The sequence below is a fragment of the Aulonocara sp. 'chitande type north' Nkhata Bay genome, linkage group LG13, assembly GCF_057382095.1.
Source record: "Aulonocara sp. 'chitande type north' Nkhata Bay isolate Kocher_YH1m ecotype deep benthic linkage group LG13, A_spYH_male_GT1.1, whole genome shotgun sequence".
Taxonomy (NCBI): Eukaryota; Metazoa; Chordata; class Actinopteri; order Cichliformes; family Cichlidae; genus Aulonocara; species Aulonocara sp. 'chitande type north' Nkhata Bay.
The window spans coordinates 33,020,890-33,031,977 of record NC_141356.1 but is presented as its reverse complement, the minus strand read 5'-3'; the positions used below and the strand labels follow the sequence as shown (position 1 = coordinate 33,031,977).

The following is an 11,088-nucleotide window of genomic DNA, read 5'->3' as shown; positions in this document are numbered from 1 at the left end:
GGCATACATTTTTGAACTTCATTATTAGAAGTTTTACAGATTTTTCCTGCTGATTTTCTCTCAATTTACACATTTATGATGTAGAAAAACTGAGATGTACTGTTAAGATTGCCCTTCTTTATCTTATATTAAGATATCTCAGGGATTAAATGTGTAGGTGAAGACTGAAAGGTGAGTTTCACTCATCACCACCCCACTTAAGTCCCATCAAAGTGGGCTTTATGTGCCCTTCAGTGTAAAATGAGTTTGGCATCCCTGCTGTAATCCCTAGAGGTGTTTGTGTGGTAAAATTCCAGTACACAGCTCAGACCTGCCCATCTGGAACCAATAACAACGCCACATTCAAAGTCAGTTAAATCTTCCTCATTCTGATGGCCAGTTTGAACTTCAGCAGGTTGTCTTGACCATATCTATGTGCCTAAATGCGCTGAATTGCTATCATGTGACTGGCTGATCAGATATTTCCATTTTAAAGTAGTTGAACAGATGCACCTAATGATGTATCCAGTGAGCGTACAATGCGTTATGTAGATTATTTATAGAACAGCACCTGTGAAGACATTTATTTTAATGAACACTTGTTCCCTTCTTGACATCACAAATTAAATGTCTGCTTTAGAATAATGGAAACATTAGTTGACAGTGATTGCCCAGTTTCTGACACTGAACATGAACTCGGTTGCCTTTTTGTATAGCACTAGTGAATGGATTAGTGAGTAGATGACATTACTTTCCCAAAACACTTGCCTGCCTTGGCAAAGAAACGCAAGTTATCAACTATGTACTTTAACTGTCATTTGAAATCTTCCTGTCTCCTACCTTGAAGAGTGGAGAGAAGAAGCTATTGTAAATAATTTATCAGTTTTTTCAAACTTCATCATCAAACAAAAATGTAAAAAAAAGAAGAAAAATAAAAAAAGATTAATACATAAACTTTGCTTTTCTTCTTTCTTTCTGCAACAGTGTGTTTAAAGTGAAATCACAATGAACTTGGCAAAGGCACAGTCTGCACAAATGCAGTATGCAAACAGGACTCAAAATGTTTGCCAAAGAGCCTTTGTGCACCTGACTGTTTGACAGTGGGATAGCCCTAAGGCCTCACAGATTTAGCTGTAACGAACTTCAAAGTCTGCAAGTCTTTGAGTGTGGACATTGAGATTGGGTTCATGGTATCACAAGACCATTGTTCTCATCCTGTTTCCTATAAAAACTTAATATTGCTTCCTTCCTAGCCATGACCATGAGCCTTCTCTATCTGTAAGTAGTTATTGTATTTAAATATATATTGCACTTTTCCTCTTAACATCTGAACCATGTAGCAGTTAAGAAAACAAATTTTTTTGCGGCAGTTATTTGTTACTGAAATAAGAAAACAAATAATAATGTTGCCCTGCTGACAGGAGCTTTTTATTAGAAAATGTAGAAATGCATTGTTGTGGAACAAGATTATGAATTACGTATTTTGTCATTTCATTTGGAGGACTTTTTGCAATTCTTATGCCTCAGTACGTCTTTCTTGTTACCAGCACTCACAGTAATCAGTTGTAGGTGTTACTTAATTTCAGGTTTAGCAGTACAGACAGTCAATTTTTGCACTGACAAACGAAGAAAATGACTTTAGTGTGGATTGGCCGCATCTTGCCAATAACAGATCCACTTATAGTAATAAGGTCATGACTGGATCCAATATCAGTTCAGCTGGGATATCTCAATTCCACTTAGAAATATAATTTCCTTGATCATGTATCCCTTATACACTGTGCTTTAGAAGGCTCATAACATTATTACCTGTTGTACTCACTCATGCCTTGTGCACCTTGTTGAAAGGTTAAGTGTCTAAATCAGTTTCCTATCCACTCTGGTACATCAAATCCATTATTTTCTGGGGGGAGGGTGTTGTTTTTTGTTTTTTTTCTAGTTCCCGTTCAGTGTGTCTGTCTGTGCTTGGATGTCAGTGTGCCAGATGTGACAGCAATAGATCCCATCCCAGCTGAAATGTTCCACGCTGTGCTGGAGTTCAAATGCAATATTTGATAGCCAGATTTCACCTCCAGGCTGTGTGTTTGTGTGTTGACTTTATACTCAGGGGAGATTGTCACATCTGTGAGTTTGTCCACAGTCGTTGCTGGGTCAGATGCTTTGCCACTCTGTCGTCACAGTTTTTCTCCTCCCTTATGTTAAGTCTTTTCCTGCTTCTTCTCCGCCTAAATTTATCCTTCCATTTCCCATAGCTGCCTCTTTTGGAGTGATTATTTGTTTTGGGTTTTATTTGCATTTGCTATTCTCATCGTTATTTGTCTTTGACCATTCCTTCTTGTCCCTCCTTTCCCTTCCTCTCTTCCCCTCTCATCTCTCCATTCATTCTTCTCATCTATCTCTCGCATGTCTCCCCCTCTCTGTTTCCCCTCTTTACCTACAAGTAGTACTACTCTATCCTTTCCCCTGCCTCCATTTCTCATCCCCCTCTTTCCTCCCTTCACTTCCATCACTGACCCAATTAAGCATGGGGAGGGACACAGCACTAGGAGAGTGACGGAGGTAAGGCAAGAAAGAGAGGGAGGACAGGCAGATAGAACAGAGAGTTTGAGTCAGTAGCAAGAAAACCAGAGAGAGTCAGAAAACAATTGCCACCAACCTGCCAGGACACACACAGTGCATTGTCCGAAGTTCACCTGGAACTTAAACCACCTTTGACAGCCTCAGAGGAGGTGGGGGTGGAGTAGCAAGTCGAAATTCCTGCTGCCACGCACTTACCACTCTCGAAGAAGAAACGAGGAGAATAACAATCTACCTTCAGTGAAGACAGCGGGTGGGGAGCTGTGCGGAGTTAGGATGGCCGAACGCCGGGATATAGCTGGAGACTGAGAGGAGAGACTGAAGACAAAGACATTGCATTCTGGGCTGGAAACTGAGGGGGGGGGCACGGTTGCCCCTAGGCAAGAGAAAGATTTTTGGTGATAGGAAAAGAGGGAGAGGAAGGGGGGGAAGGATGCATCTGTTCTTCCAAGACAAGTGGGAGGTGGAGGGGCTGCAGACTGTGGGTATCCTCCTGGTGGTCTGCAGTTCCCTCAAACTGATGCACTTTCTGGGGCTCATCGACATTTCTATGACAGGTAAGAGAAATTATTCAAAAGAAAAACAGAGGCACGGAAAGGGTTAAATTGATAAATATAGTCAGGGGACAGCTGGAAGAGAACACTTACCTGGAGAGGCAGGCGTCTGCATGTGTATTCATGGTGTGTTTCTGTGTTTGAGGTTAACATGAAGTAGTTTTAGCCTAATTCTTTCACTGCCTAGCTGTTCTGTCTGTCACACCCATTTACAGTCCTGTGTAGTGTGTCTGTGTGTCTGTGTGTGTGTGTGTCTGTGTGTGTGTGTGTGTGTGTGTGAGAGAGAGAGAGAGATAGCTAGAGAGAAAGAGAGATCTTTTTTATGAGGTTTGGTGTATGCTTGGTGTATCTGTGTCTCTCTATGTCACATATAAGTTCAAAGTATTAGAACTGCAGCCCATTCAGTAGCTCGTTCATTATAATCAGCCACAGGCTGTACGTGACATTTATTAATGCGATGAGGACCTGCATTTTAAAATATTCTCATTGTTTTGATTTAAAGTGAAACTCAGTTTGTTCGTCATGAAGAGCTTTACAGTGTTCTCTGGAGAGGACACTGCAAAGCTCCAGGGAGAGTTTTAGGAAGTCTGAGAAAGGCCACCCTGGTGGTGTCTTCATGCTTGTCTACGCCTCGGCTTAAAGAGTGCAGATTTCCTTTTCTCTTTTTTTCTCGTCTGGGCGAGCAGGTTAGGGCATTTTAACATTTTTAGATGGTGTACAGTAGTGAAGCAGATACAGAATGGGGGAGGGAGACAGAGGGGTATTATATGCAATAAAGGAATTAAACCAGCAGGTTGCAGCTATGTGAAATGTGTGCCACCAGCGCACCCTGAGGCCACACATTTTTAAGGCTGCATGGCAGACTGGGACTGTGCTGTTTGGAACAGTCAAGCTTTTACCAGACAGCAAGGCTGTAACAGTGGAGGCATTTTGGGAAATTCCTCTGCTGCACTGATTTTGAGCATCATTCTCTCTCTCTCTTTTGTTTTTTGGTGGTCTTTTGCCTCCAACCTTACTAACCAGCTTGATTGCAGTTTAGAAGAAAAAGACGAAGGAGAAGTGGAAAGTAAAGGTAAAGGTCCCCGGACTCATTTAAAACTAAAGGTGCTTGGGGAACTAACCGAACCACTTTTAAAATGTAGCTCTGCACTGCTTCACTCCTGGAGATCATAACTAAAAGTCCCAGTGTTGGACTTTCACAGACACTAAGCAGTACAGTGTATACGTGATGCTTGCTGTCTTCCCTGTGTTTCAGGGCTTACACGTGATTTTCTGCATTCCTTGAGAAAATCCTCAGAGTTCTCGAGTTTATGAAGTTTCTTCAAAAGTTACTAAATATTGCCAAAAATGTGCTGCTGCCATTTTACTAAAAATAGAGCTGTTCTCTTACTTCCTGAAGTGTTGTGATGGTCTGTCAGTGTGCCCTGAGGGAAACTATTGCGCTCTAATTGCACAATCACTACAGGGCATGCTGGGTAAGAGCATCGTGATGCTGCACAATAACCGAGGAACACAGTTTTGTTTTTTTACTTTTCTGCCTACTCAGGCCAGAATGAAAGAAGTTCTGGTCTCATTGTCAGTGCCACTCAAAAAACAATTTCAACTTCAAAGGCTAGAGAACAAATTGATCACGTGTCTTCAGTAGCTCAAGGAGTGGAGTAACCTACTTGTTTTTGACATAGGACTCTGTTAGTATGGAGGATATTAAAAAGAGATAGATAGATAGATAGATAGATAGATAGATAGATAGATAGATAGATAGATAGATATGTGTGCATATTCAGGTTAATGCCTCTGAGATCAAATACCTCTATTTCAGGAGAATCATAGCCATGACATCTAAAGCACATTTACTGAGACATCACAACAAGAAATTTTAACGCCAGAAAAGGACAAAAATACAGACAAAATAACAAAGATGGAGCGAGGGCTTTAAAAGGGAGCCAGGAAAATGTGTCTCTAAACAAGCACATCTAATCACTGACAGTCTCCAGCAGATTTGGCTTTTTATGGGTCTCACAAGTATTTAAAACTCAGTGTTCCGTGTGGAGCACAGGCAGTAGATATCACAGCGGTTTTTTTTGTTCATTTCTGTTTGTTTGTGTCTCTGTTTTGGCCTTCATATCAGTATAACGCATGCTGATCAGTTCAAACTGTAATCTGTAATGCTACCCAAGAGAGTTTCCAGTCATAGAAATGTTATGATTTAGCATTTTGCTGTACTGATATGTTGATTTCAGTGTTATAATAACAAAAAATGTCTGATTTTGGAGCACTAAAAACAATGTAGGCGTAACTAGTGTTCATACATTGTTGGTATGCTTCTTTACTGTCTCTTTCAAATTGATGTATTGCACACTGTCGTTACTTCTTTGACACCTATAGTTGCTATTTATGTTGAATATGATGAACTATAATGAGCGATACACACTGTTAATTAGACTAACAATAGTCTATGAAGAAATTACAAGTAGGTAATGAAACACTCATCTCAAGGTCCATTTAATAGCTGTTCTGAAGGTTTCTGGAAGTTAAGATATTAAAATATCATAAAGGTCATTAATTTATTCATTCATTTTATGGCTCCACTTACTCCATGATTAATCTTTTGTGGGTTACACTGGACATTTTCTGACTTATTTTTGCACATTTCACTGGTCGTGAAGCATTTGATTGTTACGTCTGCATTGTTGTCAGCTGATGAGCCTGTTTGCAAAAAAACCCCACACTTGCCCACAAGCAGACCCTTGTGCCTATGGCTGAGCCTCTGTGAGACTGCTCGATAGGAGAATCTGGTATGCTTGGAGAGTGGGCTCTGCCTGTTCTGGTTGCAAATGATGGCAGAGCCACATGTTGTCAGGAGGGCCAGAGCCCCTGCTCCACAGAGCAGAGAGATAACAGTGTGAGACATAACAAAGGTGAGATAAATCAGTGGGGGTGCTGTGGTTGTGTTGGATTTCAGTCCATCATGTCCTACTTCATCCCTCAGACTGCTGGGGTCCTCCTTAAAGGGATATGTGGACCTCTTTGCAGTAAGTACCCAGGTTTATCCGTGCCAATGTGTTTTGCGTCTACTAATATTCATTTCGTGACACACAAAACAATCTCTGGTAGATGTTATGGGCTCTGGCTGAGGTTGTTTTTCTGTACACCCTTCTTGCAAATTGCTTTCCATTACCATTAAGTGGTTGTTTAAGCTGAATGTGAGTACAATACTGGTTTATGTTTTGAATTGGTATACTCGGCACTAATATTTCTAAAGTCAGTGTACTGGATATGGCACCGTGATACAAGTCAGTCTTATGGGGTAAACTGTGTGTTTATTGGGGTGAAACTGAGTGCAGGTGGTACTATCTACAGCTTGAAGTTGGTGGTCTCCCTTTGCTAAGCCAAGTCAGCAGCATGAATCCGTCTGTTGTTGAATCTGTCCGTTGCATGACTTTATAGGCATGTGTGTGCGTGTAAATCACAGACTTGCGTGTATGTGTATCTAACTCTTGTGCTATGGTTGGTGATTTCAGGTAACCCTTCCCCCAGCCAAAGCAAAAAAACCATAAAGCAGCGATTCCTCAAACTGCTGCCGTGCTGCAAGCCTTCGACTACCCCCTCAATCAGTCAAAGCAAGTGCTCTTTCACTCTATACATCTCTGCTTTCTCCTACCTGCCTCTTTAGTCAGTTGAGAAGACTGGCGCAGACGCTTGTGTGGATAAAGTCACATCAAAACATTCAGGCTACACATAAATCCACATACACCCTTACAGACTCCAGAAACTCTACAACTATCTGGTGTTGTGGATTGTGGGTCAGAGCTGTTTTTCTTTTTGTGATTTGAGGCGTGTGCCATATATTTGGGTACTGGAATGTGTGTGTGTTGGTATTTTATATACCAGAAATACCTGGTTTACAGTACAGAGGTCAAAGTCAGGTGAAAGCTAATAGGTTCCAGCTAGAATGCAAATGGAATAAGAAATATCTGGCAGTGTCTTTACTTTGAACTTTTTAAATGTCTCTTCCATTTTTATGAGTGATAAACCTCTTCTTCCACTTCCTCACAGGCCACTCGTTGTCTGTAGTTTGCTTCAGCTTTTCAGATAATACTTAAGATGCTACAAAGATGTGTGGAAATTTCTAGCGCTAGTAATCTCACAGCCATGTATGGAAAATCGTGTTTATGTTTAATTAAAATATCACAATAATTAGTAATGTTCTCCATGTCTTCTGTATAAGATTTAAACTTTATGATAAGCTCAAGATCCATTTGATAACTTCAGCTAGATATCTTGGCCAGGTCATGGCTACATTGGGGGTTAATGTGGTGTAGATGCTAACTAAAACTTATCTGTCCCTCACAGACAGCGTGGAAGATGACTTTGAGTTATCCACTGTGTGCCATCGCCCTGAAAGCATGGACAAGCTGCAGGAGCAAACTAAGTTTACCAAAAAGGAGCTCCAAGTCCTCTACAGGGGCTTCAAAAATGTAGGTCTGGTTACAGAAGACAGTAAGAAAACAGGGGTTCTAGCTGCATGTGTGCATATCCTGTGCAAGATGGGAATTAATGAGTTTACATTTTTAAAAATTTATTTTCTTTATTTGTTTTCCCAGGAGTGCCCAAGTGGTGTGGTAAATGAGGAGAACTTTAAGAACATTTACTCCCAGTTCTTCCCTCAGGGAGGTGAGTTCTCCCAACAATAAGCACGAAGAGGTCCAACAGTGCCAGTAGTTTAATTTATTTCAAAATTAAATTAAAAATAAAAGTTCAAACAACAGTTGTTAATGTTAATTTAGCTTTTTGTCATGACAGTGAAGCGAATATAATTATCTTACTCTAAGTCTACTCGGCTGGACTGAGGTATGTGCACTGCGGAGAGGCAAAGTGATTTTTCATTTCACAATATTTAGGTTGATGAAATGTTAACCACTCGCCTCCAGTTGTATTTGAAATTATTTTTATATCTACTCTATATTTAGACTGCTGCTAATCGCAGCTGTTCAAAGACATGTTTTGAGGGCACACGGGTTACTGTAAGTCTCTACCTTTGCAGATTCAAGTATGTATGCACATTTCCTGTTTGAAGCCTTCGACACGAACAAAAACGGCTCGGTTAGTTTCGAGGTAAGCTCTATTCTATTCTTACATATCAGCTTCTTTTGAGGAATAAAGGAAAACGTGCGCTCTTCTGAAATTTGTCATCACTTGTGTTTCCACACAAATATGTATTTGTACACCCAGATTAGGCTGTGATAAAGGTTTGGCTTTATTTACTGTGTCAACATTTAAGTAAAGATAACACAATGCAGGAAATCGTTCCCGCTTATGTCGCAGGACTTTGTATTTGGCCTGTCTATCATCCTGAGAGGGACCATTAATGACCGGTTAAACTGGGCATTCAACCTCTATGACTTGAACAAGGATGGTTGCATCACCAAAGAGGTAACACACATGTGATTGTGTTGGATTTGTTGATTTCTTGGTCCCTTTGAATTACTTGCTGATGATTACTCATTATCAGTATTTTGCAAGTATATGGAGGTTTCTGTCAGAATATCTATCCATGACATTTTCCATCACACAATGAAAAAAAAAAAATCATTTTTATTGGAAATTCTCAATACTGTTTTCTCTGTTTCTCCATACACTTTACAGGAGATGCTGGACATCATGAAGTCCATCTATGACATGATGGGGAAATACACATACCCCACCATGCAGGACGATGCCCCAAGAGAACATGTGGAGAGCTTCTTCCAGGTCAAACATAGCAATGTTTTCTTTCCCCCTCATTTAATGATTGTTTAAAAGCAGAGAAATATTGATGGCACCAATATTGTTTTTGGGAAAACAACGATGCTGTTAGCCAAAAAGTTGTTGTATTTTCATTTCAGAAAATGGACCGGAATAAAGATGGGGTGGTAACCATAGATGAATTCATTGAGTCTTGCAAAAAGGTAGACCATTCCAAATCCTGAAGGAGTATTGAAAACATTTTAGGAAATGCACTTCTTTAGAATCCCACCACGCTAATCACGTAACTACAACTGGAGAGTGAGCTAATTGTAGCATAAAGAAAGTCAGGGGAGACATCTAGTCTTGCTCTTTCTAGGAAATCACTGCACCTGACCAAGAACTATTTTCTGAACATAACTCTCCATAAAACCACAAATTGCACATAAACTTATGCACATCTCTTGCCTCTGTGTAGGATGAGAACATCATGCAGTCCATGCAGCTGTTTGACAATGTCATCTAAACATCTGGACCAGTGAGGACACTGGCACCAGAGAGGGGTACGTGTGCGTGGGTGTGTAAGAGGACTCGGGATTGAAGAGAGAGAGAGAAAGAGTCTGACTGCATGTGTGTTGTGTGTGTGTGGCTGTCTCCCGACTTGCAAGCTTGTGCTCGTGTCTCTGTTGAGAGCTGAGTCCTGAGGACACAGAGAGGGCCCCCTCCCTCTAACTGGACCCCCCAGTGGCTTCCTCCAAGCAACAAAGGAGTGTCCCCAGCGCCCATCCTCATCATGCAGAACCTTACGTTTCATCCCAGAGACACAGAGAAAGAAAGCAAGCAGTGGGCTCACAGCCACCTGCACACCTAACACCCAACCAGCCCCTGCCTGTTTTATTTGAACTTTTATTGCTCTTGCTGACGGAGGGACTATCACAGCCTTTTATTGGTTGAACTCAGAAGAAGGATGCTCTCCCTAAACCCTGATCTCAGATCACTTTTCCCCTTTCCTCCGTGATGGCTGAGAGATGGCATTGTGAACCTGATCCTGCCTCTGTGCATGTGGGTAACACCTTCCTGGAGCCGTAAGACTCATGGCTCATTTCCTGGCCATAAAAATAGAAATGAATCTACGGCCACCTGGTGGACAAGAGAGAAAAAGACACTTCCTGAGGGAGCAACCAACAAATTGGTGATCCGAGCGATCCCGTCTTACGGAGGGAGCTCCGAACGCATTCTTTTCCACAAGGGACTGATTTCAATATAGCATGATGATGTCACTAATATCTAATTATGTATTTACAGAGATACTCCAAAGTCTGCTCGTCTGTCTGCTGTCCTAGTCATTCACAGGTGCCTCACCCTTTGTGTATGTGTGCGTGCATGTGTAACAGAAGGAGATGTCATCTGTCTTACAAATGTAAGACTTTTGTGACACAACACCCACCTTCATTCACAGGATTTTGGTAGAGTAATTCCCGGCCTTCCAAACTATTACAATCCTAACAGTAGTTGTCTATTGACTGTTGTACATTTTCTAGCATTCCCAGTGGTGTGATATTAGGCTGTACAATGTGGGGATTGCACTATAATTTAATGAGCCGTTTTAACCCTAGCAGCTTCTCTCGACATGGGAATGACATACCACAATCGTACTAGTCTATGAATATACATTCAAAGAGAAGTTTATTAGATTGCAGATTGTATTTGTGAACTTCTTGTAATCTGAAATGTCATGTGGTTGTCACAGGTTCTACCACTTGAAAAAAACAACAGTCTCCACACCCTTTTTGTATTAAATCAGACTATTTCCATTTCAAGGAGGCATAAAGTGATTGTGTATAGCAAGTGCAAGACAAGGTTTGATAGCAGTTTTCTTTTTTCTGTGCCCCCATTGTTCACTTATTCTCCCTCTAACACCAAAGAGAAGATATCAATTAAAAAGGTACATAAAGCCACTTAAGGTAAGACATTTAGCCCACCTGTGGGTGAAGAAAGAGGGAGTTACTGGGTATCAAGCTGGACAAGGGGCAATCAGAGATAAAAGAGGTAGACTACATGTAGTTTACCTGCACGCTGTCAAGTGCAATTTTAGGTTGTGAACCCATCCATTAGGCTCAGATTAATTATTTTAGAGCAATTTGCAACCACTTATTTGCTTCTTTTCACACTAGAACTAGGCAACACAAATGTAAGATGATGTAAGGCACTCGGGCCGTAATTAAATCGGTGCAAGTGTCTTAAAAGCTGAAAC

General features: G+C 41.1%; 1 pseudogene; it reads left to right on the top strand.

Annotated features, from left to right (window-relative positions):
• Positions 1-2,989: 2,989 nt before the first annotated feature.
• LOC147316521 (A-type potassium channel modulatory protein KCNIP2-like) lies at positions 2,990-9,424 on the top strand (annotated as a pseudogene).
• The last annotated feature ends 1,664 nt before the right edge of the window (positions 9,425-11,088 follow it).